Raw genomic sequence first — 7,126 nt, forward strand, 5'->3', positions numbered from 1 at the left:
GAAAAGCAATTACTTAATAAGTAAATGAAATGCTGCTAGCCAATTTCCTCTGTGTTTTCTTGTTCTATGACAAAACTTAAACACAAAAATGAGGACCAGTGGAGAAATACCCCAAGCAGAGGTCACCAGCTGGCTTGCACCACATTGGGTTTATGCACCCTTCTTGTTTGGTTGACAAGAGAACTTGACATTTGTTTTAATTGGTTGCCACTGTTTAACACTCAAGGGGCTCACTTAACCACCCAGGTCTGGCTTCTCCAGAAAACTGGGATGTGTCCCCATCGGGGTTGCAGTTGCCTGGACCAAAGAGCAACTGCTCCCTGGGGAGAAGACACGCATCCCTCTCCAGCCGCCAGAGCCAATGGCTTGCCTGCTTCCTATGTGCAAATCACTTCGCAACCCTTGTCCTCGGTCACCCATAATGCAGGCACCCTGCGACACCCCATCCCAGCAATTACAGCTGCCACCCAGACTGGTATGGGGGCTATGGAGGGAGGGGAAGCTGACAGGAGGTGCTGTGCCACCTGGCCTCTGCCCTGTCCCTCTGTGGATGTCCTGGGCTCAGGGGCCAGGCTCAGAACTCTGCTCTGGTACTCTGCCCCACACTTGCCAGGTGCCAGGTCCTGGACCCTGCTGATTCTGTGGAATGAGAGGACTTTGGAGCAGCAGGCGGTAAGGATTAAAATCAGTGCTGTTTATCAGTGCCAGGTTAGGGTCCAGCAGCCCAGACCTGAAATGTCAAGATAAGACAGGAGGAACCTCCCTCGGGAGTCTCCAGTTCCCCAGGGGTTTGATTTCTTGTGTCAGGCAGATGGGGCTGTGGAGGAGGGCCGATGTGGCTACCAAGGGCAGCATGAGGGAGTCTTGTGGTCAACTGCTCTACCCTGGAGCGTTGGTTCCGTGAGAGAACCATGCACCCCACTACACATCTGTAGTGGGGACCACCTAAACAAACCCTATGCCTGTACTGATGTCAGCTTCCTGGTTTTGATGTTGTACCATAAGATGTGCCCATGCTGGGGTACAAGACATGTCATTGGGGAAACTGGGTCAAGGTCCCATGGGAGCACCCTGCACACTTTTTAAATTTGCAATATTCTGTCAATCTATAACTATTTTCAAAACAAAATAATAAAAGCAAAAATCCTCATGGTAGGCACCATCCAAGCTCCCAGTTCTGATTAATTCCACGGGTGCATCATTTCCCCCTCCCGTGATGTGGTCCTGCCCTGTGGTGACTCACACAGACGTGGAGCCCAGCCTCTCTGTGAGGCTGGTACCCACACGCGCGCGCGCGCGCACACACACACACACACACACACACACACACATACATACCCCATCCCTCACCCACAGGGAGCTTAAAGATGCACACAGTTTGTCCTTGGTGAGGGGCATCATTCCGGCACCAATGGGTGGGCAGGAGTGTTTGGCGACCCTCTTCCCCTGTCCTGCCTGCCCTCTCCTTCCATGTCCCTCTCCTTCAAGAACAAACACACAGAAAGCAAAGTAAAAGCCAAACACGACGAGCTGTTCTCTCAAAGGAGAGTAGCAAGCGGCCCTCTAGTGTCCCCTCCTATGCACCAGGAGCTTATCAAAGTGCCTCAGGACTGTTCTGCTGCCTGGTGCAGCACAGAGCACCCCTGCCCAGTTGCACCACCAGTGTCTTCTCTCTGAGAGAGACGCCCTCCAGGAACACGGGTCCAGTGGCCTCTCCAGCCCCCGTCCAGCTGGACCTGGCTTCCCAGGTGCTATTGACCTCTTATCTTTTCTTCACTCCTTCCTTTCGAAATATCTGGTCGCCCCCTCCCAACAGCTGCACCCTGGGACAGCCCGAGGATGAAAAGAAAGCATTTGTGAACAAGAGGCAAATTCTCCGGCAACTGTCCCACTGCACCGAGGCCAAGGGCCGCCCTCCGTCTGCTTACTGCCCACGCGATTCCCGCCACCCCAGCCGGCTCTTCCTTGCCTCCTTTTTGCCAAGTTATGGTTCTGAGTTTCTACTCTGCAGACAGTATGATTCGGAACATGAATCAGTTAAAGTTCAGGAGTACTTTTAACAAGCGAGATAAACCAGGAAGATAGTTTCACCTCCAGGTTGGGGACTTACTGTTGTTTTATTACAGGATGGAATCAGGAGATACTATATACTATTAGTAGCACATTACCATCTCTCTCTCTGCTTCTCTGGTCACCTTCCCTTCTGATGTGGACATTGGACCCTCCTGTCTCCCTCTTATAAGGTCCTTCTATGACACTGGGCACCCCCTGGGTAATCCAGAATAATCCTCCCATTTTGAGAACTTTTTTTATTGGGGGGGGGTACATAATTTCTGTGTACAATTTTAAAAAGTTAAGTGAAGCAGAAAAAGTAGCTCTGCACATCAACCCTTTAGTACCCCCCCCAACTGTCACTCATGGCTTAGAGAACATCTTTCCAGATCTTTCCTTGAGATGCTAGTTTTCAGACTCCATTTAAATAGACTAAATGTAACAAAGCTCTTATTTGTCTATTTACCACCTGTTTCTCCATATGGAAGCAAGACAGAGTGGAGGCTATAATAATTAGGTACTGGAGAGTTTCAAACCCCACTGGGATTACTTAGTGGTCAGCCCCCCACCCTGGGCTCTGCCTCTTCAGCCACTGACTTCCCAGTTTTAAGAATCCTATTTAGTATCTCATTTGTCCTCAAACTCCTCAGCCTGTGGCCAAATTCAAGAGTAACGCTGAACCACCATTAAATCAGAGTACATTCTCTGCGTTCACACCAAAGTTCAAAGTAGAATGATTGGTGTCAAAACAATGTTTTCTCAACAGGCTGCTCAACACCTTCCAAAACAGATGCCCGCTTTGCAACCTAGTGCTTGAAATGAGGGTGACCCCAGGATCATCCTGGGCAAAATCAAGCTAAGCTGTTTGCAAATTGTCTTCACAACCCTTGGATAAGCCAGGCTTAGCTCATGAGGATGGATTCAACAGCGGTGTTAGACCAATTGCTGGTTCATCTTCAGAGTAATGATAAATAAACACAGAAACACCAGCCATGCAGAAGAAAAGCCTGGCATCGAAACTCTAATCCCATTGCCCAATAATGAAGCAATCAACTCTCCAGCTCTTTCTGTTTAGAACTGAAGGTGAGGGTGGCCCACAGCCGAGGCGGCACTGGGGAAGCTGGGTAGGGAGAGCCTCCTGGCCTGCTAGGGGTCACCTTCTCTCCACCCTAAACTCTGCCATACCCCATCTTGGGAAATCACACACAGCATTCAGGCTGGGAGTCTCGGTTGCTGGCCTGCATTTCAGAAGAGCCTTCTGAGCACCCCAGTGGCCCACAGTGTAGGTCTCAGAGTGATCATGAGTATGAATTGCAGGAGTGAGCTACTGTGAGGGGACACAAAAGGCTCCTAAAGGCTCCTCAAAACCAAGAGGTCGGTGACATCCCTGAATTGTCTGGGTAAATGCCACATAGGGCAACAAGAGCAAATCCCCTGGGACACTTCCTTGGGGACAAAGCCAGAGGTACCCTGTACACATGCCAGAGAGGCACTGAGAGTGACCACTGGGCTCAACACTCAGCTGCCCCACAGATAGCGGAGGAGGACGCTGTCCCAGGAAGCGTCCAGGCCCTCCAGATACTGTCAGCACCAGGAGGAAGATCCCTGTCAGGACAGAGCTGTCCTGTCCCCCGCCACCACACTGCACAGAGGAAAACACGCATAACTCTGTACTCGTGTGTAAATACATTTTACACCTCTCAACTCTATTATAGTTACATGTTAAAGTGTAAACACACAATATGCAGATATTAAATAAAATATTTTATGCATAATTCCCCCTGGAGCAGTAGAGAAGAAACATGAAGAGATTACACGTGGAAGAGGCGGGAGCTCCGGCCTGCAGCTCCTGCCTCCCAAGCAAGAGTCCTAAGCCGCAGGCTGTTCTGGCAAGCTCCTCAGGCGGGCCAGGGGTTTCCTGCAGGTTTCCGAAGGCCCTGCTTCCCTGCCTTTCATTATCCTACTCCTTACTCGTCTGGGAACCTTAAAGACCTACGTTCTTACCCAGTGGCCCAGAAAGAGTCTAGGCTCACGTTCAGGGCCAGGAAACCATGGAGTGGCAAGTCCCGTGGTGCTCACTTTGGAGCGGTGAGCAAACCGAGTCCCTTCAGGACTGGGACAGCCACTGCTACATCCTTTGTGGCCCCCCGTGTTTTGTTCCAGTTTTATCCTTATCCTTCACGCACCTCCAGTGAAATCACCGAGGACAATCAGGAGATGGGTCTGGATGGAGCAGGGATGGCGGTTGGCGGGAGAAGTGATTTGAAGGAATGAGGGGGTGGGCCAAGGAGGGACCCAAGCAGGTGGAGGGGCACGGGCGTAGGCCTTCCCTGTTTCCCCTCAACTACATGGACAAGACGCAGGCACCACAGGGCAGAGACCAGAGCTCGGATGGTAGACACCACTGTGCACTCAGGGTATAACAGAATCCCACCTCATCCTCAGCACCTCCGGCCTGTTAGCAGGAAACCCACCATCTCTTTGTTGAGATGCCTCACCCCCAAACAACCTTATCCAGGAAGATGGGGAGGCCGGGGGGAGCCCAAGTGCAGAGCAGTGCCCGTGTGTCTCCCGGCCCCCGCCTCCTTCCAGGTCTCTCTGGCTTCTCCACCCCTGTCCAGCTGTCTCCCCTGCTTCACCTCACACTTTTCCCTTCTGAATCTGACTCAGTTTCCCCTTCCATGTTCCTCCTCCTGGCCTCACACCCTCCTATTTTCGTACTAGGGATTCAACCCACGGCCTCAGCATGTGAGGCAAGTGCCTAACAACTGAGTTCTTCTATCTCCTTTTAAAAAAAAAAAATTACTTTTAATCAGTTTTTGAAATTTCAAAACACAAATCTATAATATAAACACTGCAAAGGCTTTCTAGCTGCATGAGTATTACAGCAATAATGCGAAGTTACCCAAAAAAGGCACGAAATAGGTGGTGACTGCTCAAGCAGAAAAGCTCATTTAAATGATTTAGAAGAAGTTATTATAACACACCATTTTCCGGGTGACCTTCAAATATTTATCTTCTCCATGTGGTACATAGACTGTAATAGAATCCCCAGACACGGTGGCGAGACTAGTGATCCACGAATCACCCACAGATACATTACTGCTGGTACATGAGTTTCTTTTAAAACCGAATTTAGTTCTATCCTTTATACTACTGAAAATGAAAAAAATATTTGCGTACATATTCTGCACAAATAAGAGAGCAACAACAAGGGTAGAGGATGGGCTAGGATATGGAAAAGCACTTGTATGGATATAGAACATTTTCTGGCTGTGGTGGGAGGAGAACTCTTCCCTGGTTGTTGGAAGAACTGCTTAAACAATGGAAGGCCAAACAAAGCCACTTACTTCCTCCTTAAAGCCATTTCTCATTGCTCAGGGAAGTTTGGAAGCCTCTTCCCCCAACTCTTTTCTCCTTTGAGTTGTTTTTCTCCGCCCCCCCCCCCAGCATACAAATACATTCACAATTAGCAAAGAAGAAAATTCCTTTATAATTTTAAAATGTTTTGAATTTGAAATGTTATGAACTACCTAAAATAAAGGAACTGCAACCCCCCTGACCACGCTTTACCCATCCCTTTCTTATTTTTTACCTTGAGATGGGTCTGCTAAGTGGTTCAGGCTGGCCTAGAACTGGAGACTCAGGAGTGGTTGGGACTGCTGGGGTTGCAGGTGTCTTTGGAATTACAGGTGTGCATGCAAAAGCCCCATCTGAACTGAAGACTACTGGATTGACCTCCTGGTTCCAAACTCGCATTTATTTTGTGTCTAGTTTAAGGATAATCACCCGCACCCCCCCCCTTCCGCCCCCATCATCAAAATGATTAATTTCCACTAAAAAATGAATTATTGAGGTGAATAACACACAAAGTGCACTCTGTTGTTGTTTCTGGGTTTTTATTGTCTTGTTTTTGAGGTGCTGCAGGACAAAACCAGAGCCTTGGGCATGCAAGGCAAGAGCTCCACGCAGAGCCGCCCCCAGCCCTGAGGCGCACCATTTGAAGAGCACCATTTGAAGCGCACAGTTCGGTGCCATTTTGATTCTCAACTCGTCCCCAGCACTCCTGTCTCCTCACACTTCCGTTTCCCCTGGACCTCCCACGTGCTTGAATGAGACAGTTCTGGAATCGCATGAGATCAAAAGAGCCAGAAAGACCTAGGGCTGCGCATGCCCCAGTCGTCTTGCTCCCTTGGCTCCCAGCTCCCCACCTCTCCACTGTCGTGTCTCCGTCGCGCTGGCCTCCATATCTGTGCCACCCAGGGTTCCCTTTCCCCTTCCTCTCCCTGACCCCTCACCTCTGCACACCTACGCCTCCCTCTGCCTGTCTGCGCGTCCTCTAGCGGTCCTCCCTCCCCACCCCCAAGTTCTCACGGACTTCCCTGTCCCTCCTCCGATGCCGGCAAAGCGGGGCCCTCCTGTTCGCCCCTGGGCGCCTTCCCGCACATTCCTACACCCTGTCCAGCTCCGCTCGGGAAGCCTCCTCCAGGGCTCTCCTCCAGCCACTCCTGCCCTGTCCAGCTGCACTACCCTGTTTCTGTTTCACGAACTCTTAAGGTCCGCCCTCCTCCACTCAGCCCCCTTCCTCACCCCCGTGGCTCTTGGCGCCCCCTTCAGGGCCCCCTCCACGTCCATCATCCACTCCCCCCAGCACTCTCGGCGTGACCTTTAGGGCTCTCCTCCGCCTCCCTCTCCTCCATCTCTCACCTCTCTCCAGCTCCTCCCTCCATCCCTACTCTCCATCCCACCCGGCCCTACCTGCCTCTATCCGGGGCACCCCCCCTCGCTCCATCCCCCCAGCTCCCCATGCCCCTGGCTCCGCCCCCTCTCATAGCCCCTTTGACGCTGGCGCCTGCGCACTGGGTTCACCCTCAAGGTGGTGGCGGCGGCGGAGGCTGCAGCACGCGGTGCACGAGGCCTGGACAGGCGGGCTGGCCCCAGGCCACGCCTCCCGCGGTGAGGGAGGCCAGGGGCGGCACAAGGCAGCCTCTACCAGCACAGACTGTACCTTAGGGTGGGAAGGGCAAGGGCGGAGGGTGCCAGGGAAGCGAGGAGGGGGGCCCCTGGCGCTGGA

The sequence above is a fragment of the Callospermophilus lateralis genome, chromosome 3 (genome assembly GCF_048772815.1).
Source record: "Callospermophilus lateralis isolate mCalLat2 chromosome 3, mCalLat2.hap1, whole genome shotgun sequence".
In the NCBI taxonomy this organism is placed as follows: Eukaryota; Metazoa; Chordata; class Mammalia; order Rodentia; family Sciuridae; genus Callospermophilus; species Callospermophilus lateralis.